The sequence below is a fragment of the Lepidochelys olivacea genome (genome assembly GCF_965140295.1).
Source record: "Lepidochelys olivacea isolate rLepOli2 genome assembly, chromosome: 4".
NCBI classification, from domain to species: domain Eukaryota; kingdom Metazoa; phylum Chordata; order Testudines; family Cheloniidae; genus Lepidochelys; species Lepidochelys olivacea.
In genome coordinates this window covers 82,141,291-82,169,165 of record NC_140414.1, presented here as the reverse complement: position 1 = coordinate 82,169,165, position 27,875 = coordinate 82,141,291, and the positions used below count along the sequence as shown (strand labels likewise).

Below are 27,875 nucleotides of genomic sequence, written 5' to 3'. Positions count from 1 at the left end.
CAGCTAAGGGTCCACTGAGCTGCGGCCTCAGCTCTACCATGTATTGGTCAGTAGAGATGTTGTACCCAAGGCAGGCCCTTTCGAAGTTTTCTAAGAAGGCCTCAGTATCGTCACCTGCCTTGTAGGTGGGGAACTTTCTGGGATGGGAAGTGGTACCTGGAGAAGGATTGCTAGGGTTTGTTGGTATATTCTGCCGGGCCTTTATCCTCTCCACCTCCTCCACATGCTTCCTCTCCTTTTCCTTCTCTTCCTCCACATGCCTCCTCTCTTCTTCCTTCTCCTCCTTCTTCAGCCGCATGAGTTCTATCTGTCTTTCATGTTCCCTTTGTTATTCCTCAGCCTGAAATTTGGCTAATTCCAGCTGTAGTCGAGCTGCAGATTTGGTCATTCTAACCTCTCTGTTTTTAACTAACTTTACACCCAAGGTTTAGAAATAAACAAACAAAACTTGGCTGTAAAATTTTGCTGTGCTGGAATAGAATACCCTATTCTCTGATAGTGATTGTCAGCCTACAGAAAAAGACAATTCCCTTGTCTCTGCTCTGGGCCCAAATTAAAGCAAAAAACCTCCAACTACTTGGAAACCTGCTTACCCAGCCCAAAGAAAAAGCAAATGGGTAGAACACACACACCCTATTTACTTTTAGGAAGAAAAGAAAAAAAAAACTCTGGGTTGGAAGACTGTGAATTTCCCTGCAGGAGTTAAGTACCCTGCCTCCAGGCAAAGAAAACCTGCAATTCACAAAATAATCCCCTTTTGTCTCTGCTTGGCCACAAAGCAGAGAAAAAACAAGCTGCTTTCAGTTTCAGCTGCTTTCTGGACTTCCTTTCCAAAGGAAAAAAAAAAATTCCTTTTTAAAATCTGTATTTCTAGTTCAAAAAATCTCAACTGGATCTCAAAATGATTTCAGGTTAATCCCACCACTATGCCACCATGTCAAGGTTCCTCCCCCACTCTGAACTCTAGGGTACAGATGTGGGGACCTGCATGAAAAACCTCCTAAGCTTATCTTTACCAGCTTAGGTGAAAACTTCCCCAAGGTACAAAATATTCCACCCGTTGTCCTTGGACTGGCCGCTACCACCACCAAACTAATACTGGTTACTGGGGAAGAGCTGTTTGGACGCGTCCTTCCCCCCAAAATACTTCCCAAAACCTTGCACCCCACTTCCTGGACAAGGTTTGGTAAAAAGCCTCACCAATTTGCCTAGGTGACTACAGACCCAGACCCTTGGATCTTAAGAACAATGAACAATCCTCCCAACACTTGCACCCCCCCTTTCCTGGGAAATGTTGGATAAAAAGCCTCACCAATTTGCATAGGTGACCACAGACCCAAACCCTTGGATCTGAGAAAAATGAAAAAGCATTCAGTTTCTTACAAGAAGACTTTTAATAAAAATAGAAGTAAATAGAAATGAAGAAATCCCCCCCTGTAAAATCAGGATAGTAGATATCTTACAGGGTAATTAGATTCAAAAACATAGAGAACCCCTCTAGGCAAAACCTTAAGTTACAAAAAAGATACACAGACAGAAATAGTTATTCTATTCAGCACAATCCTTTTCTCAGCCATTTAAAGAAATCATAATCTAACACATACCTAGCTAAATTACTGACTAAAAGTTCTAAGACTCCATTCCTGGTCTATCCCTGGCAGAAACCAGCATATAATAGTGCCCAGGGCTCCATTGTACTAGGCCGTATACAAATATGTAACAAAGAGATGGTCCCTGCTCTGAAGAGTTTACTATCCAAGTGTGATGGGTTGGATCACAGAAAACACCTTGGGAACTTCCAACTGATGTGCTGAGACTACCCCTGAGCCATGCCAGCTTGGGGGTTCAGTGCCCTGCCTGGTTTGAGCCAGACTCGCTAGCCTGCTACAAACCCAGACCTGAACCACATTCCCTAACAGCTGCAGGCTTAACTGAAAATGGTGTAAGAAGTGTTCCTGTCTCTAACACTCAGAGGCTCAGCTCCCAGTGGGGTCCAAACCCCAAATAAATCTGTTTTAACCTGTATAAAGCTGTTTGCCCCTCCCCCGGCCAGCTATTAATGCATACTCTGGGTTAATTTATAAGTAAAAAGTGATTTTATTAAATACAGCAAGTAGGATGTGAAAGAAAGAGAAAGCCTTAGAAGACAACAAACTTCTGAGTTCTCTGGATGCAGCAATCAGGAAGAGATTACCCACTGAATTAACATACTCATATACATGCATCAATTCCCAAAACAAAGGGAAGCCACTATTAATGCAAGCACGGTCAGAAACGTGATGTAAAAATGCCTCCTTCTTACTTAACAGATCAGTACGCATACCACAAGTATTCAGTGTCAGTTTGATTACTTTTCAACTGCTTACTCTTTACAGACTTGCAGAACCAACACAGCATGGGAGAGTGATCTGGATTCTGCTCTATTCCCGTATAATCAGACTCCTGTATAATCAACTAAGTTCCAATGGCAAAATGTTTATTGTTGGTGATACAGTTTGATTGATGGGGGACTTTGGAAGTTACCCTAACATACAAGTCCATAATGTTCATTATGGATAACATAGAAGTGATAGGTTTCAGAGTAGCAGCCGTGTTAGTCTGTATTCGCAAAAAGAAAAGGAGGACTTGTGGCACCTTAGAGACTAACAAATTTACTTGAGCATAAGCTTTCATGAGCTACAGCTCACTTCATTGGATGCATTCAGTGGAAAATACAGTGGGGAGATTTATATACACAGAGAACATGAAACAATGGGTGTTACCATACACACTGTAACAAGAGTGATCAGGTAAGGTGAGCTAATACCAGCAGGAGAGCTGGGGGGGTGGGACCTTTTGTAGTGATAGAGAATTGATTGGAATTGCAAAACCATTTTCTTCTTATTGTTAAAATTGTCTGATGCCTGAAGATGGGATTTTCAGAGATACCTTGGGGATTGGGGGCCCAGTGCCTATTAGTTTCTATTTAGGTCAAAAATCTTTAAGTGTCTTTGAAAATCTGAGACCATGTAATTTAGTGGGGAGAGGTAAGAAATTGCAGTTGCTTAACAATGTTTCGGTGTTGCCACTGTCCATGTAAACTGGAATGCCAAACAAAAGCATATGGATCACCTTAGATACTATATATATCATTCCTAATTCAATAACAGAAAATGTAACCAAGAAGCTATAAGATATAATAATATAACAAGGCTTTTCTACCATTCTATTAAAGCAGAAAAGTATTATAAATAAAAGCATGTTCAAGTCAGGCAAAGCTCAAATCCCCTCTTACCTGAAGTAATTGTTATGAACAAGCATTGCCAGTGATCCATGTCACCTTTCTTTCTTTTTCTAAAATACTTTTGTTTTCCTTCATGTTTTTCCAGTTTTTCTTTCTGACCTTCTTTGATTCTCTCGCTTTCTCGTTTGCTTCTCAAGTTTCCTTTTTTGCAGCCTGTATTGAATAGCACATTATTCTCCGTCAGTATCTACTCTCAGCTCCTGCCAAGTCTATCACACTCCCCAATCATCCTACACTGAGGGAACAGATTCCCTCCTGCTTTAATGGTCTCCAGTATCATTAACCAGGCATCGTTCATTACTCAAGGCCAGCCTTATTTTCTGCTTCAGTGATCTTAGTTCTCAATTAATTTTGCAGATTTTAGACAATATGGATGATATTTTAATGTTTGTTAATTTTCCTGTCCAGGGTAAACTAGTGTCTATCTGAATGGAAATCACAGAAAAAATATACATTTCAGGAGTAAAAATGGAAACTTTGATATAAAAAACTAATTCCAGAAGTCACATTCAGTTGCAAAAATTCGATGGAAGCTCACACATATCCCCTAACTTTCAAAACAAAAGAGAATGATAAATAAACCTTCACCTACTTGCATTGCCACCAAGTGGTATTTGACACAGTATAACACTAGGGATGAGAATGACCTTCATACTGAAAGTTATGAACTACAATCTGATACATAACGTACTATGGAGACAGATACTCAGGACTATCTGTTTGGCATCTAGCACAAGTCAAGGAGTGAGCCCAAAAGATGGGTAGCTGCAAAGCATTATGTTGAAGCTTTTTGGTCATTAGGCTGCACATCCCAGCCTGTAGCCCTCCAAGTTGTGCCAGGTATAAAGGTGTCCAGGGTAAGCACATGCCTCCTGTGCCATGGGGGTGACAAGGAATGGAAGTATTATTTATGGAGACGACTCTATTCCACTGAAGGATTTCCCTATGAGGAATTCTCAACTGGCTACTTAAATTGGCTTTATGTCAGCCTTCTGCTGTCAGAGCTGTGCAAAGAGCACAGGATGGGGTCTAGGATCAGGCACACAATGCTTACATTTTTGGTGACATGTTACATTCAATATATGTAGTAAATTGTACAGTAAATCAGTTACTCTGTATATTTAAAATGTGCATTTAACAGTATAAACAGAGAGAGTACATCTCCATCAAAAGCATTAAGCACATGCTTAAGTGCTTTGTTGGATGAGGCCTAATACTGAAAATAACATTGCTTTATAGTCCATCCCCATAATGACAGGGAATGTTAAGATGTATCGTAAAGCACTCAACGGTCAGGAAGTGACAAAATGAAAGTTTCATAGGTAACTTTAATTCTGTCCCTTGTGCATATACCTTATGACAAGTCTTTACTTAAATGAACACATACTATTTCTCTCATAACAGAACATATAATCATGCATATAATCCTATACTGGAAATTGTTATTCAATCTTAATGATATTGGTTACTATGGCACCCACTATAACAACACTCTCAGGAAATATAAAAAGGAAAAACGTCAACAAATAATATGAAAGATATAAAATACACCTGCTCTACATAAAAAGAGACAACAACATTAAATGAAATACAAAAAGCCCGCCCATTAATATGTAACCTATATTTATTAGTCTAAGGTTTAGGGCACCTGTACTGGTATAAATATAAAAACAATTTATTGGCCAGTGTCAGGTTGAACTCCTTTGGTACCACCAGCAACCTCATTAAACAAAAATCCTAGTAAATAGCAGAGTCTTATAGTTAATCATGTCCTGAAAGTCAACAAAGTGAGGCTTTGTGGAAAAACAAGCAAAGTGATTTACCAGAGTTGATGACTCCACCAAGACTACTCTGTTCCCAGTCCCCGCAGAGTTCTCATCCAGTCTCTGTTAGCAGAAACACCTCAGATGATCTTGTGACAGGTTTGGTCACAGAGACCCCCTTGGGACTGTCACCTTATGTGCTGAAATTACTTCTGAGCCCATTTTCCCTGCCAGCTTGGGACTCCAGAACCCTGTCTTGTTGAGCCAGACACACTAGCCTGCTGCAACACAGACTCAGGGTCCAGGCCACACATGCAAAGCTGCAGGCTTTAAGTGAAAACAGTTCTGCAAGTCCAGCACCCAGACACCCAGCTCCCAATGGGATCCAAACCCCAAATAAATCCATTTTACTCTGTATCAAGCTTATAGAGGGTAAACTCATAAATTGTCTGCCCTTTATAACACTGATAGAGAGATATGCACAGCTTTTTGGTCCCCCAGGTATTAATCGCTTACTCTGGGTTCATTAATAAACAAAAGTGATTTTATTAAGTATAAAAAGTAGGATTTAAGTGATTTCCAGTAATAACAGACAGAACAAAGTAAGTCACCAAGCAAAATAAAGCAAAAACATGCAAGTCTAAGCCTAATACATTAAAAAACTGATTACAGGTAATATCTCACCCTCAGAGATGTTTCAAAAAGCTTCTTTCACAGACTAGACTCCTTCCTAGTCTAGGCCCAATCCTTTCCGCTGGTACAGGGTCATCATTAGTTTCAGCAGACATCCCAGGTGGTAAGCAGGGGCTGTCTCAGACTGCCAGCCACTTTTGTCCTGCTTCACCCCCTTTTATAGCTTTGACACAAGGTGGGAATCTTTTGTCTCTCTGGGTCCCCACCCCTCCTTCTAAATGGAAAAGTACCAGATTTAAGATGGATTCCAGTATCAGGTGACATGATCACGTGTCACTGTAAGACCTCATTCTTCATTACCCATCAGCTGGCCCACAGGTACACAGGAAGGCTTGCAGGTAAATAAACTCATTCATAGTTCATTGATTGTGAAACACCCTTAATGGCTTCCACTTAATATGTTTACATTGGTAATACAAGTTTATATCTTATTTTTCTAACTTCAGATATAGAAATAATACATGCAAACAAATAGGATGAACACACTTCATAGATTACAAGTTTTCTAATGACACCATACAAAGGGTATTTAGTGTAAAGTATATTCCAGTTATGTCACATTCATAAGCATATTTCCATAAAGCATATGGAGTGCAATGTCACATATCTCACCTGTTGTGATAATACAGAGAGGGAGCAACCGACAGATGGTTTGTAAGGTAACCAAGATCCTACCATATAAGTCTTCATAAATCAAAATCCACATCTTCAAAACAGGGCATACTTTGGATAAAAGGTTTAATGTGTTCTTTATGTCTTTCACGGCTTGGTAAGGGCTCACCTTAAGGCTCACCTCTGTACTGGGAGTGGTGCAAAGATGCACTGCCAGGAAGCAAGGCTGGAAAATGCTTGTTGGAACTCCCAGAGGCAGGACAATTATTTCATGGGATGCAGCATACTCTTCGCCATGCAGTTAGCCAGCTTTGCTAGCTAGTGCATAGAGACAGCAGAACCACACCAACCCCAGATCTCTCCAACATCCTTTGAGAGGGACTGTAGCTGTACCTTCTCCTAACCGAGAGAAACTGCACCATCGGGGTCTAACAAAAGAAACACGGAGCTGAGTTCCATTTGCCTACTGACAGGGTGGAAGTCTCCTCAGTAGAGCAGAAGGACAATTTGTCCAACACTGCTCTCTGGGAGCTGTCAGAGAAAAAAATTTTTTTTAAGAGCAGTGCCTCCCACCTCATTATTCCAGAATCTACAGGGAAGTTTAAAACAAAAACAGCCTCTTGGTCAAGGTATAGAAAGATGTTTATGGTCCTGAAAGATTCTGCATGGAAAAATGACCTATGTTAGTCACAATGAGGAGATCAAATACCAACACAACAGTGCACTCTCTATACTATAGCCAGACTCCAAGCCAGATGGAATTGGATCAAGTAAGTTTAACTGAAAAAGGCCAGCACACAACATAATTATGAAGAGATGGCCTTCTTTATTTTTTTATTATACAGTATTCATTTCCACAGCCTCTGCTTTAGCATATCTTCTTGCTTCTTGGGAAAATATAGGAATAGTTTTGCTCATGAGAAGTGACTTAACAGTCCTAGTATTAATTACGTGTTAAGACAATGTACATTTTACACATGGATATAATGTTTATTACATACACTTGAGAGCCCTAATCCAGAAGATATACCTCTTAATATTCCTTTTGTAAATCTTTTCCATTATTATAATTAAAATGTTCTGAAATTTAATGCCAGACTAAATACCTGTTTTCAGTTGTAAAACTTGTGATCATCCAGTTTAGTTTGTTGGTGAAATAGTAAAGCTCAGTGATTTATTCTTTCACATCATTCAGCAGAAGTTACAGGTTTATATTATTCTTCCTATACTGTTTCAGAGGAGCCGCCGTGTTAGTCTGTATCCGCAAAAAGAACAGGAGGACCTGTGGCACCTGCAGCCGCAGCTCACGAAAGCTGATGCTCAGATAAATTGGTTAGTCTCTAAGGCGCCACCAGTCCTCCTTTTCTTTTTCCTGTATTGTGTATCTCAGAGTACATAGCGCAGATATGAATCTAGGGCATGTCTTTCTTCTTTGAAGGTGATCAGTGTGTGGCTCTTCAGTTCATGCCTATTAGGCTGTCTGCACAAATTTACATAAAAGATCTTAGCTGTATTTTTTTCAATAACAAAATCACAACCATCTCCTGGGGCATATCTCAGGTTTGTTCGCCTATCCACTTTTCAGGTATCACCAGCTCTTTACTTTTCTGGCTACATTAACTTAGGCATCTTGTGGTACAGTCAGAAACTGGCCTCTACATCGAGCTGTTGAACCATGTGAAGTCTTTTGAGCATTTTAAGTTTTGAGATCCCATTGGAGTCATTCTTATCCTGTGGCAGGATTCCCCACATATTGACAGAAAAATTGATTAATTTCCCTTGCCAGAGTAGGTAGCATATTAATCAATAAACTACCAGTGCAAACTAATGGATGGTGGAGGGGGGTTTTCCATTTAGGAGAAAGTGGTATGGTCAGATAGCCTAAGGAAATCAATTGCTTGCCTACAAGAAAAGAACAATTGGTTGTCCTAATTTCTGGTTTGCATTTGGAGTAATTGAATGCTTTTGGAAAATCTTGTATAAGTACATTGTCTTTTCCTCTTGATTGTTAAGTTCTTCACTGGTGGTCTACAAAATGTTGGTAAAATAGTTGTAATTTATGTTGTTACATGATGCCCTTGATAGAAAAGAAATCTTCTGCAACCGTGATGAATGGGACCCAAATCAGGAAGGCTCTGTAACATATAATTAATCATACAATAAAATCCTAACAGCATTAAAGTCATCATTTCAGCAAGAACATGTGTATTTTGTATACCCAATATATACATTTTGATTCTTCTGTCCTTTACTTCTGAAGATCCTTTCTTTCCCTGTTTGTGTATCATCATGTTTGCTGATGCACTCATTCTTTGGCTCCCAAATAAAAAGAGCCCCAATGAATGAGCCTGCAGATTTTATGCTGATAAAATACAACTTCCCCTCCCCAAAATTATATATTTTTGGAGGTGAATGGAGGAGAGTGAGAGAGGAGAGCAGAGGCTGTGATTTTTTTCAGAACTTCTGCTTTCAACCCTGGCCAAAACCAGGAAGCACAGAGATGTGCCAAGTGAAAAACAAATGAGTGATCTGAGTAGCTTCAGACCTTCAAAATGATTTGGTTCTGATTCAGTTTGAGAGAAGTTGTTAAGCATATTGACAATGCAAGAAAGATAGACTAGCACTCTGTCAAACAAACAGCAATTAACTTTTGTAATAAATTATTATGTAAGTAGGAGGAGTTTCAGTTCAGTTGAAAATGCAATGTGTTCATTGGTCCCTGCAGGCTCACAACAGTATAGACATACATAAGTACAGAAAAGGCACATTTAATAAACTAGTGAATGTTACACATTTATCCTCTTCCCGCAACCCCCTTTAAGGACAAAGATGCTTCAAAGAAATGGAGAAAGGGTAGTCATTAAGCACCTTATTAAAAAATTCACAAGAATGTTTATTGTTTGTGTTTTACATGGAAGTGAACTCTCCCAGATTGTACGTTATATGAATTTTTCATCCACTCACATAGCAGTCATTTCACATCTCATCTGTTCTGAAAAGCAGATGGAAAAATAGTTATCACTTTTTTTAAAAAAAAATCGACAAAGAACCCCAGGTGAATTGCACATTTACAGTATATGATTATCAATTCTGTCATTTTCAAAAGATTGACTCTCTGCAGTCATCCTGTCCTTTTCTCATTCCAGGAGTGCAGACACATTGTTTCATGATTACTACCCTATTCAAAGTATTTCAGTAAATCTTATTATTATAGTCACCCCTCAAAGTCTAGAGAAATGGGAAGGTAGGGCTAAAAAAAATTTCATTCTCTATAACCAATATTCAGAGACAAAGAAAATAAGAGCTGCTTCAAACATATTTTATTTCTAACAACTCCATTTTAAAAGCACCCCTTTTCCACAGACAATAGTTAGAATTTCATTATAGAATACCTCTCTAAAAACTATTTAATTTTCGACTATGTGGAGGGAGGATTTGATCTCTTATTAAACATTTTATGGAAAAGTCTAAAAGTGCTTTCAATTATTCATCTGAATTGAAATCTAGGCCTTGGAAACTGCTGGCATTACACACACACATAATATTATCAGCCCACTGAGTACTATTCGGTCATAAAATGCTGCTGTAGCAACATCTCTGTTACAGCTGCTGGTGCTCAGGCAACTTTTAATACAGTTATAAAGCCATTTATTACATTTTCTTTATGATGCTAATGCATCGCGGCCTGTTATTTTATTGTCCCCACTGTGATAAAGACTGAAATGTATGATATTGTGCAAAAAATACAAGCCGAATAACATACCCCACTGCATTAAAAATCTCTTAGATAAGCTTAAGAGGCTCATAAAAATATTAACAGGGGATACCAAAAGGGAAATATTTGGTGGGACATTTTCTTTCATTTATTTTATTGCTCCCAGCAGAAAGTTTTTTAATTGTGCTTTGTCAAAACATACAAAAGATAATATGAATATGTGACTTTTTTCTTAATTATCGTGTCATCAATATGGTAGAACATAATTTGCAATTCACTGCTAGGAAAGATGACAAGATAATATCCAAATAATCATTTGAATCATTAAAAATAATCATGTCCATGTACCCAGAGGTATACAGTAATAGATCATTACAATTTGTTCAAATTGCCTATATTTAACTTTCCCTTTAACATAAATCTGTAGTAAGATAATGCAGGAAAAAATCAATTCATTTAATTAACTGATACCTGGTGCTATGGCTCACTTAGGGACTCACTCACCACCACTACTATAACTCAAATAAAAATTCATTACTGTTTAACTACGATTGGATCTCAGGGTTATGACTTGGATACTCTTCTGAATATGGATTGTAGGCTGGTTGATTTTCTTAAAAAAAAAAAGAAAGAAAGAAAGGGTGGAGGAGGGAGAGTGAGTCGGATGTTTCCAAAGTGCTGAGACAATCTAAAGGAGATAATGCATCATAGAAGTGCTTTCTGACAATGAAGATTCCAGTCTTTTTCCCTTGAAGGAGCCATTTGAAACAGAGATACAACATCTGAGAAGTCCAAGGTGTTCGTTAAGATTTTCAAATCTGCCTGGCGATTAATTTTATTGGGAATTGGGCATGCAGATCCTTAAAGTGGCTTTGCAAATAGCCTACATTTTTAAGAATCTGAGGAAAATTGGTTAATTTGTGCCATTTCCCAGTCTTTTTATCTTCTTCGTATTAAAAAGCATGAATGGTATTTCTATTGGCTGCTTGCCTTACAACTTTGTCACAAGAAGTTATTAGATTTTTAAATAACCATGTCACACAACTTGAACCTTATCGATACTTTATGTTTTCAGAAGCTGTACTATGAATTTTTTTCTGATTCATCTCTCTGAGGTTGCAAAGAAGAGATCAGAGCCAATCAAAATATAGGTTAAAAAACTATGAAAATATTAACTTATCTGATATTTATTTCAGTGAGAAAGGACAAAATCTTGAGATGCACTGAACACCTGCAAGTCACTGATTCTACAGAGTAAGTGGAGCCAAGAATGTAGGACATCTTCTGGAAGACAGTGTGATATGAACTGTACTGATATGACATGTGATATGATGTGTCAAAAGAATAGTAAATATGGCAGGCTTCACACTGAAATCCTTGCTGATCTTAAACACAAAAAAAAAAGCTTACAAGAAGTGGAAGCGTGGACAAATGACCAGGGAGGAGTATAAAAATATTGCTCAGGCATGCAGGAGTGAAATTAGGAAGGCCAAATCACACTTGGAGTTGCAGCTAGCAAGGGATGTTAAGGGTAACAAGAAGAGTTTCTTCAGGTATGTTAGCAACAAGAAGAAAGTCAAGGAAAGTGTGGGCCCCTTACTGAATGAGGGAGGCAACCTAGTGACAGAGGATGTGGAAAAAGCTAATGTACTCAATGCTTTTTTTGCCTCTGTCTTCATGAACAAGGTCAGCTCCCGGACTACTGCACTGGGCAGCACAGCCTGGGGAGGAGGTGACCAGCCCTCTGTGGAGAAAAACGTGGTTCGGGACTATTTAGAAAAGCTGGACGAACACAAGTCCATGGGGCCGGATGACCTGCATCCAAGAGTGCAAAAGGAGTTGGCAGATGTGATTGCACAGCCATTGGCCAATATCTTTGAAAACTCATGGCGATCGGGGGAGGTCCCGGACGACTGGAAAAAGGCTAATGTAGTGACCATCTTTTAAAAAGGGAAGAATGAGAATCTGGGAAACTACAGGCTAGTCAGCCTCACCTCAGTCGCTGGAAAAATCATGGAGCAGGTCCTCAAGGAATCAATTCTGAAGCACTTAGAGGAGAGGAAAGTGATCAGGAAGAGTCAGCATGGATTCACCAAGGGCAAGTCATGCCTGACTAATCTAATTGCCTTCTATGATGAGATAACTGGCTCTGTGGATGAGGGGAAAGCAGTGGATGTGTTATTCCTTGACTTTAGCAAAACTTTTGACACGGTCTCCCACAGCATTCTTGACAAGTTCAAGAAGTATGGGCTGGATGAATGGACTATAAGGTGGACAGAAAGCTGGCTAGATTGTCAGGCTCAACGGGTAGTGATCAATGGCTCCATGTCTAGTTGGCAGACAGTATCAAGCAGAGTGCCCCAGGGGTCGTTCCTGGGACTGGTTTTGTTCCAAATCTTCATTAATGATCTGGAGGATGGCGTGGATTGCACCCTCAGCAAGTTTGCAGATGACACTAAACTGGGAGGAGAGGTAGATATGCTGCAGGGTAGGGATAGGATACAGAGGGCCCTAGACAAATTAGAGGATTGGGCCAAAAGACATCTGATGAGGTTCAACAAGGACAAGTGCAGAGTCCTGTACTTAGGATGGAAGAATCCCATGCACCGTTACAGACTAGGGACCGAATGGCTAGGCAAAAGTTTTGCAGAAAAGGACCTAGTTGTTCCAGTGAACGAGAAGCTGGATAGGAGTCAACAGTGTGTCCTTATTGCCAAGAAGGCCAATGGCATTTTGGGACGTATAAGTAGGGGCATTCCCAGGAGATCGAGGGACATGATCGTTCCCCTCTATTCAACATTGATGAGGCCTCATCTGGAGTACTGTGTCCAGTTTTGGGCCCCACACTACAAGAAGGATGTGGGAAAATTGGAAAGCATCCAGCGGAGGGCAACAAAAATGATTAGGGAACTGAAACACATGACTTATGAGGAGAGGCTGAGGGAACTGGGATTGTTTAGTGTGCGGAAGAGAAGAATGAGGGGGAATTTGATAGCTGCTTTCAACTACCTGAAAGGGGGTTCCAAAGAGGATGGATCTAGACTTTTCTTAGTGGTAGCAGATGACAGAACGAGGAGTAATGATCTCAAGTTGCAGTGAGGGAGGTTTAGGTTGGATATTAGGAAAACCTTTTTCACTAGGCAGGTTGTTAAGCACTGGAATATGTTACCTAGGGAGGTGGTGGAATCTCCTTCTTTAGAGGTTTTTAAGGTCAGGCTTGACAAAGCCCTGGCTGGGATGATTTAGTTGGGGATTGGTCCTGCTTTGGGCAGGGGACTGGACTAGATGACCTCCTGAGGTCCCTTCCAATCCTGATATTCTATGATTCTATGATCTGAGGCATAAGCAACTAGAGCTGAGGAGCCAGCCACCTGATATAACATGGATGAGGCAAAATTATCTATCATGACTAGTACACTTCTGTTTCCTCCACCTCAGCTTTCCTCCTTGCTGAAGCAAACCTGGAGTTCCATCTTCTCAGGAATTTTCAGAAAACATTACATTAGAATTGGCCACGAAAACCAAACATTTTGAAAGTTTTCACAAAATGGGATTTTGTTGACACCTTAGTTCTCATTCCCTCTCTTTAGTCAGAAGAGGCCAGAAAGCCTGGATCTCAGAAACCTTATACAAGAACATAAGACCATACTGGGTCAGACCAAAGGTCCATCCAGCCCAGTGTCCTGTCTTCCGACAGTGGCCAGTGCCAGGAGCCGCAGAAGGAATGGACAGAACAGGTAATCATCGAGAGATCCATCCCATTGCCCAGTCCCAGATTCTGGCAAACAGAGGCTAGGGCCCCATACCTTCCCCCAGAAAAATTAGTCAAAATCAAAATCAATATGTTGGCACAAAACATTTCAGCTTTGACAAAACACCATATCTCAATGAAAATACATTCAATAAAAAATGTTCCATCTACATCATACTGAGTCCATCCAGCAGAAGACTGTATTGAAAACCTCTGTATTTAGGTCTTACAAACAGTTCCAGTCACTTTCCAAGATACAAAGCATAGTATAGAGCTGAGCAAAAAAAAATTTTTTTCATTTTTTCTCAAAACAAAAAAATGGATAAAAAAATTCATTCGGGTCAAATAAATCATTTTGAATGTTGATTCAAAATGACATTTCTAAACAAAAGGTTCATTTGAATTGAGTTTTCATTGAGAAAATGTTTTTTTTTTCCAAAATGAAAAATCAAAATGATTAATTTTGACATTTTCTAAAGGAACCATTTTAATGTTTCTGAATTTTGTTTTCAGGTTTTTTCTCAACCAACAATATGCGCTGAATTAGACCCAAATTTGTCAATAGTTTTTTCAGTGATTTTTTTCAGTGAATTTACTATTCAACAAACATTTTGTGTCCAGCTCTAGTATAGTATACAAATACAAAAGTATAGTATACAAATGATTACCTTTAAAACAAGCAAAGAAACATTTTAAGCTGTGTTTGTTTGAAATTTAAAAACAAAGGCGTAGGTAGTAAGTCTGCCAGTGTGTTCTTCATATTCAGACTTTTACAGACTCTTCTTGCTGCTTATACAGTTTACATTTATGGAATGAAAATATAGTTTATAACATCTGCATCATAAGGTAGGATTAGAGCATAAAATTTACACTTTACTTTAGCATACACATATATACCCAATTTTTCTGCTTTGATCGCCTTCAGAGGAGGTTTCTCAGTCTATGGTGTAGCCTGAGGGTATGTTTTCACTACAGAGATAACTCAGGCCCTTACCAGGTGTTGCCCCAGATCCACTCACATTCATACACAAAATCCCTTCATTTGAGTTTAGTGGTGCTTTAAACCCAGGCTATCGAGCCCAGATGGGGGTGTGGGTTAGAGCCCTGGTTCTACTTTCAGTAGGGTTGGTAACCTGTCCATTTTGCAGTGAGGATATCAGCTAAATCACTCACATCATATGCCAATAGTCCTCCAATGCCTTCCTACAATTTTCTCCATGTGCCCAGAAGGGTAGGCAAATTCTCCCAAAATTCACTGGGAAAGAATCACAGAGTTCTTTGTCTTACTGCAGAACAAGGAATTATGGGGTATGCCCCCGCATAGTGCAGCACCAGCAAGGACACAATAACAGATCTCAGCATGTGTATATAAAGTTGCAGTTGGGCGTGTCACTACCTGTATGTGTGCTGGTAAAATGAAATCGGAAGCCTGAGGGAGAGATTGGGTGGCTTGGCTCAGCAGTACAGTGTGAAGGGAGCCCAGGCTGGTGGAAACCCACCACATGCTCCTCCTGTGAACTCCTGGGGTAGTTTACTGACACTTATCCTCATTGAGAGGAGGCTGGCTTCAATGATGCAGCTGTTCTAATCGGTGCAGTACAATTTGCACCTACAGTGGTAAATTAAACCATTGACCTTCCTAGAATTTGTGTGCACAGCAGGTGCTGAATACTTCTCAGGATTTGGACTAAAGGTAGTAATATAATATATCAGTATTATGTGAATCATCCCCATGACAGAAGTTATAAAGCTAATGGCAATAGAGGAAATGAAGTGAGGACTCCAATTGTAAGTGTGACACTGTCAGGCCAGGTGCCATCTCTTACCAAGACTGCAGGCATTAGCTAAGAACTTACAAACTCATAACTGGAAACCAGATCAGTTCACGTATGTGTTAGTGGTGCTCAAAATAGGTACTAGTCTTAGAAGAATGTATTTCGTCTTTAAACTTTATAGACTGCTTGTAAGTCACCATGTACTAATCTTGTTTGTAATGACTGCATTCCATGCTCTAAGGAAATATGTATGTTTTGTTTTATAACTTTGAAAATGTTTGCTCTAAACTTGTGAACTCAGATGGGAAGAGTGTTTCCCCATCAAAAAGTGATGGGCCACCAAGGAACATTGCAAAACAAGATTGTGGAATGGCCCTCATCTTATTGCTAGAGGTGGGTCCCTCGAAGCCCAGGTTGAAGCACATCTGTGGTCCCAGGTAGGGAAACTTTTGCTGTTGCTATTCTTCTGTGTATAGCAGACTGTCAGTCTCTAGGACGATCTGTCTGGCACACTTTGTTCTGGACATTCAGAGAGAAAGACAAGATGCAAGGGATATGGTTTAAATAGATCATAAGTTTATTAACTCATCTAGGAACAAACTGGCAATGACTCATGCAGTACAGGTCAACATTCCTTCTTTAATCATTTCTACCAGCCATCATTCCTTCACCCCTCCACAATTGGTTCCAACCCATCACTGAGACTCTACCATCCTCCCCTCACAAGAGAGGGAGGGGTAGAAAAAAGGGGATGTGTCCTTGCTCTTTCAGACATTAGGAGCCCTAACACCGTTCTCCAAGGGGGTGCCTTCCCCATCGTCCACTTCCAATACCAGTTTATCAGGAAGCCAGACTTCCTATGGAATGAGTGTAAACAAAAACAAAACAGACCATGATTTTGAAAAATGTTGTGATATGCTAGGACTTCTTATTGTTTACCTCATATACATTTCTGAGCACACAGAAATTTTGAAAACATGGCAGAGGCTCAAGGTTACTCATGAGAAGCAGAAGCATGTTCCCACATGTAAGAAAAATAATGAAAATTCAACTTCAAAGGGAAAATTAGATAAAGGAGGAAGCTATGCTCTTCCAGAACTAAATATATGTGAATCTGCTCATTACAAAACTACACTTTCAAAGCAGGTTCCTGTGTTTTACAAGATTCTGCAGGTACAGAATTTGCCACATAACCAACTACTGTCACAGAAGTGTGCTGCACAATCTAAACTGTCGTTTGATTTAAAATGAAGCTTCTAGCCCTTATGCTTACAAATAAAATCCTAAAAATAGAAACCAATGTGGCATCTTCAAAAATGTTCAACATTGGCCTAACTGTTCCCATTGAAATCAATGGTAAAGTGCCCTTTGATTTCAGTGGCAGAGTTAGACCAGTGCAAAGTGCTTCTGAAAAACTCTACCTGAAATATAATCTTCTGCAAGATTGCCTTCTTGAATTTGCAAGCAGCCTGAAATCAGAGTGCTGAAAGGTGTGAGCTCAATGTGCTGTTAGCAGAAGACCAATTAAAATGTCAACTGTTAACTATGCCACTGCTGTTCCCTATAGCAGAAATACCAAGCTAATCTGATTATCCCTCATTGATAAATGTAGTGGCAGAAACTGGAGGAGGGACAATGGGGAAGTTAGTTGATGTCAAGGGTTGTTGGGGTTGAAGCTACTAAAATAAAGAGATTAGTTTCCTGAAGGGTAATGGCTTCATGCCCAAGTATACTATATTTCTGTAGTCCAGACAGAAGATGATGGAGGTGTGAATAACTGACGCCAGGGCATTGTCTACAAGGATGTGACAGAGTCTGCTAACCAACCAGATTTGGTAGTGAGTGTTACTCCCAGATATTGCTCTATGAGAGGTTAGTGTCAGAGAAGAATTCAGGAGCACTCCTAAACTTTTCTGCATGCGGTCACATGATCCCCATACCACAGGACTTCTGATGATGATGTCTTCCCCCTGGGGAACTACAGATCCCCCAGGTTCCTGTTCTTAAAAAGTGCCAAGCCTTAGAACAGGGCTGGCTGAACCCATGCCACAATTACCCCCGAAAGTGACAGATTGCCCTCTAACAGGTGCTAAAAACCCAACCTGAGTTCCATACTGTTCCAGGAGCCAAAGGCTCCAAAATTCCACTACTGTGTTGTCAAAGCGTCCAGTTCCCACTCTGAAAACGCTAACAATGTCGTTAATGTCTGTCCGTACAAAAATCTGTGCCATACTGAAATCTTGGGGCAGCATTAATTAAATTGAAATTAATATTAGCATAAGTTCAAGGAACAGTGTACCAAAGGCATAATTCATTTCATATTTCACTGAATTAAAATCTCAGCATTTCCAGCTTGCCAAAGAAACCAAGGGCCTTGTCATATAATTTAGGTCCAATTTGCCACTTGGCTTGAACAGGACCAAATTTACATCTTACGTGCCCCTAGACACAGCATCTTCAGAGCCTCCCACACCTTGCCTACAGCTGACCTTTGTGTTTTCCATTAAAAAAAGAAAATATATATATAAACACAGCCTCTCCGGGAAGGCATGAGACCCTCTGCCACGCATGTTGCTCCCAGCCTGAGCCAGGGAGCAGCCCACCCACCCCAGGCGTGCAAGGGGGGGAACTGTACCTTTCCCCATGGTGAGTGGTCCCCAGGTGCCTTCCATCCCTCCTGCAGCCTGGCACAGCAGCTGAGCTCTGGCTCTACCCGCGCAAGTGAATAGGCCTCCCCGGCACAGGGAGAAGGCAGTGGGGCGGCTGAGATTGGAAAAGGGCTGGGATGCCCCCAGCTCCAACAGCAGCCGCCCAGCCCAGCCATGGCTCACAGACCCCCCAGGCAGGCTGACTCAGACACTCACCCTGCGCCAGCTGGGCGGCCACCAACCTGTGCCAGGAGCCTGGCTGCCTGCAGGGGAGCTGTATGTCTTAACTTTTTAACTTTTAATCCACTTTTAACTTTTAGGCACCCCTAGAATGCCGGCACCCCTAGGCACATGCCTACTAATATCCACCATTCACAGTTTTAGACTTCTTGAAAGGTAGGGTGACCAGACATCCCCAAAAAAGCCAAATGTTCAAAAGTCATGAGACATGGTGGGTGAGGTAATATCTTTTATTGGACCAACTTCTGTTGGTGAAAGAGACAAGCTTCTGCACCTACACAGAGTCACGCTGAGTAAGTTTCCCAGACCCGAAGACAAGCTCTGTGTAATCTTGGCTCTCTCACCAACAGAAGTTGGGCCAATAAAAGCTATTACGTCACCCACCTTGTCTTTCTAATATTCTGGGACCCACAAGGCTACAACAACACTGCATACAGAAATCAGTTATCAGAAATTCATGAGATTGATTTAGAAATCATGATCTTTTGAAAAAATAAATACATTTGGGGTTTTTTATTTGCCTTCTGGTTTCATAACCTTTCAGGCTGCACTTGTCTTGCATTTTCAGGCTTTGCTCTGCAATCACAAGGCTAGAAGCTTACTTTTAAAAACATGAAAGCTGAGAAATCTCTTGTAAATATTTGACTCCAGGAGCTGTGACTTAAAGACAAAACACCAAATATCACAAGACTTGCAATAAAATCCGCAACAACTGTGAGAAATCCCCCTGACTTCCATGGGACATACTTAAGTGCTCTACTGGGCAGGGCTCTAATAGTTTTCCTACTGGTCTAACGAGCTGGACCTGGTACCCCAGCATTAATATCTTGGTATCAGATACCACAACTGGCTTCACACAACTACAGATTTTTATAAATCCTGATCTCTCTTGTGTTTCAAAGAACACCCATCACCTTTTAACTACAATCATTTTTAAGCCACATTTTTATCACCTGCACTACATCATGCTGAACAATCAGGTTCTTTTGACAGTAAACAGGACACCAACAGTTTTCAGAGCAGTGATATGATTTATATTCATGCATAAGTCCTGAGTTATTTCGATAGCAGTGCTATTTGGGAAATTGGTACTTGCAAGCTTGATATGAGGAGACATAGAAGAGTAAGATATGTGCAGTTAACAAACTAATCACATTCAGCTATATACTTAAAAAAAACACAGAGGATTTTCAGTACCATAAATAGAAGAGCATTACCCAGGCTTAAATCCCCTGTATGAAACTAATTTCAGAAGCAGATGGCTGTACACAACATTGATGGCACTTCAGTTTCTTTATAGCAAATAAAATACTTGCTAGGTTTGGTAAAACAAAAGTAGAGCACAGCTGTCTTATTTGTATATATTTTGACTAAGGACACAATCAGCCTTTAAATGATGTGACACAGTTAAAAATAAAAAAAATATATTTTCATCGCATTTGTCCTTCAAAGTCATTACTGAACATATGTGTCCAAATGAGTAGGCACCAGTTACCCATACCTAAGGGCAATTCATCATCGGAAAATCAATGTGAACTGCAGTATATTTTCTAATGAAAGAGAGGGATACTCTTGTCAGATAAAGAAGGCTTGGTCTTAGAGTTAGCTCAACATAAGGCAGCTTACGGTGACCTATTTATGTCAGTGTCTACACTACAGCTTTTCTCCCACTGATGTATGTGCCCTACTACACCAACATGATAATTCCACCTCCATGAGAGCCATAGGGCTTGTGTCAGTGTAGTTAGGACAATGCAGTGTCCGTGTAGACACTGCCTCACTTATATCGGCTGTTGGCTGTCATTCTTCTCAATTTCATGGCTTCAGCCTGGAGCCAAGAAATTGACAAGAAAGCCAGGCTGTCACCCTGAGGCAGGTGAAGGGCCCCAGCTAGGGCATGTCTGTCCCCACGGTCCTCGCTCCCACCTGGGCTGCATCCACCCCACTCAGAGCTGGGCTGCCCTCTGAGTCCCGGATTCCCCAACCTGGTTACTGCCTGGCCTCCCGACTCCCTGCTCCCAGCTGTGCCTGCCTAGCTGCCCGCTCCCAGATGTGGTGCACCCTATGCCCCCAGCTGGGAGCCCGGGTGCTATCTGGAGGCTCCCAGCTCCCTGTGGGGAGCCCAGCAGCTGCATCAAGGCTCCCCGCTCCCCACTGGGAGCCACCTGGACTCTGGCCATGCAGCTCCCCACCTGGAGCCTTGCTGTGCTAGACAGTGGGGAGCCAAGAGCCTGAGGGAGCAGCTGGGCTCTTGGCAGCTGTCATAAAATATAAAGGGAAGGGTAAACACCTTTAAATCCCTCCTGGCCAGAGGAAAAACCCTTTCACCTGTAAAGGGTTAGGAAGCTAAGACAACCTCACTGGCACCTGAACAAAATGACCAATGAGGAGACAAGATACTTTCAAAGCTGGGGGGGGGGGGAAACAAAGGGTTCTCTCTGTATGTGTTGCTTTTGCTGGGACCAGAGCAGGAATGCAGGTCAGAACTCCTGTAAAAAGTCAGTAAGCAATCTAGTTAGATATGTGTTAGATTCTGTTTTGTTTAAACGGCTGATAAAATGAGTTGTCAGAATGAATGCATATTCCTGTTTTTGTGTCTTTTTGTAACTTAAGGTTTTGCCTAGAGGGATTCTCTATGTTTGGAATCTGATTACCCTGTAAGGTATTTACCATCCTTATTTTACAGAGGTGATTCTTTTACTTTTTCTTTAATTAAAATTCTTCTTTTAAGAACCTGATTGCTTTTTCATGGTTCTTAAGATCCAAGGGTTTGGGTCTGTGTTCACCTATGCAAATTGGTGAAGATTTTTATCAAGCCTTCCCCAGGAAAGGGGGTGTAGGGCTTGTGGGGGATTTGGGGGGGAAAGACTTTTCCAAGTGGGCTCTTTCCCTGTTATATTTGTTAGACGCTTAGTGGTGGCAGCAATAAAGTCCAGGGACAAAAGGTAAAATAGTTTGTACCTTGGGGAAGTTTTAACGTAAGCTGGAAAAAATAAGCTTAGGGGGTTTTTTCATGCAGGTCCCCACATCTGTACCCTAGAGTTCAGAGTCGGGAAGGAACCTTGACAGCAGCTGAGAATGGGGACCCCAGAGCTGGAGGGGCAGCCAGGCTCCCGGAGGCGGGGAGCCGGGAGCTGAGGTGGGGAGCTGTGTGTGGAGCTGAGAGCCCGGTCTCGCAGCCTTTCCCACTGCCCCTCTTAAGTCGGTTGAAGTGCTTCTGGTGAGAACGCACACCACTGACAGAAGAAGGGCAGTGTGGTCCTGAACCACCGCAGTAATTTATGCTGTGGTTGTAAATCGACCTAACATAGCTCAAGTAAAGTTTCTTATGTAGACATGCCTGAAGTCTAAAGACTTAAGGTGTGCTCAAAATTATAACCGACTGCGCCAAGCTTACAGCAAACATAAAGCACTAACGATTACATGAAACTTTGATCAGACCATGATCACATTATTTTTAGTGATATGCAGAATATGTCAGATTGCAATTATCCACAGCTCTGTCACCTGAAGGAAATTCTTGTTTGTTCACTTCTGCAACTTTTTCTGCAGGGAATGCGGCTGCAAAGTGCACTTTCTCTTAAAGAAAATAAATTTTGTTCCTCTTTCAGTTCTAACAAATATTTCATTTGACTTCAGCACAGCCCCCAACAGAAAGCCCAAGTATCAATCTATTAAGTACCAGCATATTTTAAAATTCTCAAATAACGGGCTTTATTCAAAGCACATGATTGCAAAGCTGTTCTGCATTATCCAGAAAATAATTTTATTTCCTCCAGACAAGTTTATTTTATCTTCTCAGTATACTATGGGAGCGCTTATCAAGTTTTCTTTTACATTTTTACCAGTAAGATGTTACCAGTTCTAGTGCTATCCTACATTCTACTTAGGGGAAATACCAGCTCAAACCAGCAATTGCTTACTTATTAGTAAAAAGATAAAGAAAACATGTAATTGTATCTAAGCTATATTACTTACCTCTCTCATGTCTGGCTTCTCTTTCCTACACTCTGTCTCTTCCTTAGCCCTGGTCTACACTAGGACTTTAGGTCGAATTTAGCAACGTTAAATCGATTTAAACCTGCACCCGTCCACACAGTGAAGCCCTTTATTTCGACTTAAAGGGCTCTTAAAATCGATTTCCTTACTCCACCCCTGACAAGTGGATTAGCGCTTAAATCGACGTTCCCAGCTCGAATTTGGGGTACTGTGGACACAATTTGATGGTATTGGCCTCTGGGAGCTATCCCAGAGTGCTCCATTCTGACCGCTCTGGACAGCACTCTCAACTCAGATGCACTGGCCAGGTAGACAGGAAAAGAACCGCAAACTTTTGAATCTCATTTCCTGTTTGGCCAGCGTGGCAAGCTGCAGGTGACCATGCAGAGCTCATCAGCACAGGTGACCATGATGGAGTCCCAGAATCGCAAAAGAGCTCCAGCATAGACCGAACGGGAGGTACGGGATCTGATCGCTGTTTGGGGAGAGGAATCCGTGCTATCAGAACTCCGTTCCAGTTTTCGAAATGCCAAAACCTTTGTCAAAATCTCCCAGGGCATGAAGGACAGAGGCCATAACAGGGACCTGAAGCAGTGCCGCGTGAAACTGAAGGAGCTGAGGCAAGCCTACCAGAAAACCAGAGAGGCGAACAGCCGCTCTGGGTCAGAGCCCCAAACATGCCGCTTCTATGATGAGCTGCATGCCATTTTAGGGGGTTCAGCCACCACTACCCCAGCCGTGTTGTTTGACTCCTTCAATGGAGATGGAGGCAATACGGAAGCAGGTTTTGGGGACGAAGAAGATGAGGAGGAGGAGGAGGTTGTAGATAGCTCACAGCAAGCAAGCGGAGAAACCGGTTTTCCCGACAGCCAGGAACTGTTTCTCACCCTAGACCTGGAGCCAGTACCCCCCGAACCCACCCAAGGCTGCCTCCTGGACCTAGCAGGCGGAGAAGGGACCTCTGGAGAGTGTACCTTTTAAAATGCTATACATGGTTTAAAAGCAAGCATGTGAAAGGATTACTTTGCCCTGGCATTTGCGGTTCTCCTAGATGTAGTCCTAAAGCCTTTGCAAAAGGTTTCTGGGGAGGGCAGCCTTATTTCGTCCTTCATGGTAGGACACTTTTATCACTCCAGGCCAGTAACACATACTCGGGAATCACTGTAGAACAAAGCATTGCAGTGTATGTTTGCCGGCATTCAACCAAAATCTGTTCTTTATCTCTCTGTGTTATCCTCAGGAGAGTGAGATATAATTCATGGTAACCTGGTTGAAATAGGGTGCTTTTCTTCAGGGACACTCAGTATAGCCCATTCCTGCTGGGCTGTTTGCCTGTGGCTGAACAGAAATGTTCGCCGCTGTTAGCCACAGGGAGGGGGGAAGGTTGAGGGGGTAGTCACGCGGTGGGAGGAGGCAAAATGCGACCTTGTAACGAAAGCACATGTGCTATGTATGTAATGTTAACAGCAAGGTTTACCCTGAAAGAGTGTAGCGACTGTTTTATAAAATGTGTCTTTTTAAATACCGCTGTCCCTTTTTTTTTCTCCACCAGCTGCATGTGTTTCAATGATCACAGGATCTTCTCCTTCCCAGAGGCTAGTGAAGCTTAGAAAGAAAAAAAAACGCACTCGCGATGAAATGTTCTCCGAGCTCATGCTGTCCTCCCACACTGACAGAGCACAGACGAATGCGTGGAGGCAAATAATGTCAGAGTGCAGGAAAGCACAAAATGACCGGGAGGAGAGGTGGAGGGCTGAAGAGAGTAAGTGGCGGGCTGAAGAGAGTAAGTGGCGGGCTGAAGACAGGGCTGAAGCTCAAATGTGGCGGCAGCGTGATGAGAGGAGGCAGGATTCAATGCTGAGGCTGCTGCAGGACCAAACCAGAATGCTCCAGTGTATGGTTGAGCTGCAGCAAAGGCAGCTGGAGCACAGACTGCCACTGCTGCCCCTCTGTAACCAACCGCCCTCCTCCCCAAGTTCCATAGCCTCCACACCCAGACGCCCAAGAATGCGGTGGGGGGGCCTCCGGCCAACCAGCCACTCCACTACAGAGGATTGCCCAAAAAAAAGAAGGCTGTCATTCAATAAATTTTAAAGTTGTAAACTTTTAAAGTGCTGTGCTTAAAGTGCTGTGTGGCATTTTCCTTCCCTCCTCCACCACCCCTCCTGGGATACCTTGGTAGTCATCTCCCTATTTGTGTGATGAATGAATAACGAATGCATGACTGTGAAGCAGCAATGACTTTATTGCCTCTGCAAGCGGTGATTAAAGGGAGGAGGGGAGGGTGGTTAGCTTACAGGGAAGTAGAGTGAACCAAGGGGCGGGGGGTTTCATCAAGGAGAAACAAACAGAACTTTCACACTGTAGCCTGGCCAGTCATGAAACTGGTTTTCAAAGCTTCTCTGATGCGTACCGCGCCGTCCTGTGCTCTTCTAACCGCCCTGGTGTCTGGCTGCGCATAACCAGCAGCTAGGCGATTTGCCTCAGCCTCCCACCCCGCCATAAACGTCTCCCCCTTACTCTCACAGATATTGTGGAGCACACAGCAAGCAGTAATAACAGTGGGAATATTGGTTTCGCTGAGGTCTAAGCGAGTCAGTAAACTGCGCCAGCGCGCCTTTAAACGTCCAAATGCACATTCTACCACCATTCTGCACTTGCTCAGCCTGTAGTTGAACAGCTCCTGATTACTGTCCAGGCTGCCTGTGTACGGCTTCATGAGCCATGGCATTAAGGGGTAGGCTGGGTCCCCAAGGATACATATAGGCATTTCAACATCCCCAACAGTTATTTTCTGGTCTGGGAAGAAAGTCCCTTCCTGCAGCTTTTGAAACAGACCAGAGTTCCTGAAGATGCGAGCATCATGCACCTTTCCCGGCCATCCCACGTTGATGTTGGTGAAACGTCCCTTGTGATCCACCAGAGCTTGCAGCACTATCGAAAAGTACCCCTTGCGGTTTATGTACTCGGCGGCTTGGTGCTCCGGTGCCAAGATAGGGATATGGGTTCCGTCTATAGCCCCACCACAGTTAGGGAATCCCATTGCAGCAAAGCCATCCACTATGACCTGCACATTTCCCAGGGTCACTACCCTTGATATCAGCAGATCTTTGATTGCGTGAACTACTTGCATCACAGCAGCCCCCACAGTAGATTTGCCCACTCCAAATTGATTCCCAACTGACCGGTAGCTGTCTGGCGTTGCAAGCTTCCACAGGGCTATCGCCACTCGCTTCTCAACTGTGAGGGCTGCTCTCATCCTGGTATTCATGCGCTTCAGGGCAGGGGAAAGCAAGTCACAAAGTTCCATGAAAGTGCCCTTACGCATGCGAAAGTTTCGCAGCCACTGGGAATCGTCCCAGACCTGCAACACTATGCGGTCCCACCAGTCTGTGCTTGTTTCCCGAGCCCAGAATCGGCGTTCCACAGCATGAACCTGCCCCATTAGCACCATGATGCATGCATTGGCAGGGCCCATGCTTTCAGAGAAATCTGTGTCCATGTCCTGATCACTCACGGGACCGCGCTGACGTCGCCTCCTCGCCCGGTATCGCGTTGCCATGTTCTGGTGCTGCATATACTGCTGGATAATGCGTGTGGTGGTTGATGTGCTCCTAATTGCCAAAATGAGCTCAGCGGCCTCCATGCTTGCCTTGGTATGGCGTCCGCACAGAAAAAAGGCGCGGAACGATTGTCTGCCGTTGCTCTGACGGAGGGAGGGGCGACTGACGACACGGCTTACAGGGTTGGCTTCAGGGAGCTAAAATCAACAAAGGGTGTGCCTGTACATCAAGGAGTATTTCAGGCAGGACTGCACGGAGGGTTCCAATAAGAAATGGTGCACCAAAGTTATCGTTGTTATTGGAACAAGGAGGTTAGCCTGGCCTCTGATTGATACATGGCTAGATTAACCTCGCTGCGCCTTCTCTGTGACTGACTGCAGTGTGATCTAGACAGGGGAGGAGGAAAATGAGTACAAAACAAATCTGGTCTATTTCTTGTTCTGACCCACTCCATCTATCCTTTACATCTTTGGCTGGCAGCAGACGGTGCAGAAGGACTGCATGCCATCCACATCTCATGGCTGCTTGGCAGAAGATGGTACAGTACGACTGCTAGCCATCTTCATCTCTTGCCTGCCTGGCAGAAGATGGTACAGTACGACTGCTAGCAATCCTCATCTCTTGCCTGCCTGGCAGAAGATGGTACAGTACGACTGCTAGCAATCCGTATCGCCTGCCCGCTCACCATAAGACGGTTCAATAGGACTGCAGGACTAAAGAGAATGACCTGGTCAAGTCACTCCAAATTTAGTCCCTGCGCCCATGTCTGCCCAGGCGCTCCCAGCCGATGTGGCCAGGAGCACCTCGGACACGACGAGGACGACTACCAATCGTATTGCACCGTCTGCTGCCAGAAGGCAATGGGTTGCTGCTACTGTGCAGCAAAGCCGTACCGCGTCTGCCAGCACCCAGGAGACATAGGGTGACGGTTACCTGAGCTGGCTCCATGCTTGCCGTGGTATGGTGTCTGCACAGGTAACTCATGAAAAAAGGCGCGAAACGATTGTCTGCCCTTGCTTTCACGGAGGGAGGGAGGGAACAGGGGCCTGACGACACGTACCCAGAACCACCCGCGACAATGTTTTAGCCCCATCAGAGTGCTCCATTGTGAGTGCTCTGGACAGCACTCTCAGATGCCCGATTGTTTGCCATTGCTCTGACGCTGGGAGGGGCGCTTACAGGGTTGGCTTCAGGGAGCTAAAATCAACAAAGGGGGTGGCTTTACATCAAGGAGTATTTCAGGCAGGACTTCACGGAGGGTTCCAATAAGAAATGGTGCACCTAAGTTATCGTTGTTATTGGAACAAGGAGGTTAGCCTGGCCTCTGATTGATACATGGCTAGATTTACCTCGCTGCACCTTCTCTGTAAGTGACTGCAGTGTGATCTAGAAGAATGAGTCCCCTAAACAGGGGAGGGGGGGAAGCAAATCTGGTCTATTTCTTGTTTTGATCCACTCCATCTATCTTTTACATCTTTGGCTGGCAGCAGACGGTGCAGAAGGACTGCATGCCATCCACATCTCATGGCTGCTCGGCAGAAGATGGTACAGTACGACTGCTAGCAGTCCATATCGCCTGCCCGCTCACCATAAGATGGTTCAATAGGACTGACTGCAGGACTAAAGAGAATGACCTGGTCAAGTCACTCCAAATTTAGTCCCTGCGCCCATGTCTGCCCAGGCGCTCCTGATCGACCTTACAGAGGCGACCAGGAGCACCTCAGACATGACGATGACGGCTACCAGTCGTACTGTACCGTCTGCTGCCACAAGGCAAGGGGTTGCTGCTACTGTGTAGCAATGCCGTACCGCGTCTGCCAGCATCCAGGAGAC

General features: G+C 42.9%; 1 long non-coding RNA gene across 2 annotated transcripts in view; it reads right to left on the bottom strand.

Moving 5' to 3' along the window:
• LOC311520211 overlaps nt 1–27,875 on the bottom strand; it is a 211,696-nt gene that overhangs the window by 128,775 nt on the left and 55,046 nt on the right. For both annotated transcript variants that reach the window (XR_014711519.1, XR_014711520.1), the window contains exon 2: nt 3,275–3,436. This is a non-coding gene — a long non-coding RNA (uncharacterized lncRNA). The remainder of the gene's footprint in view (nt 1–3,274; nt 3,437–27,875) is intronic.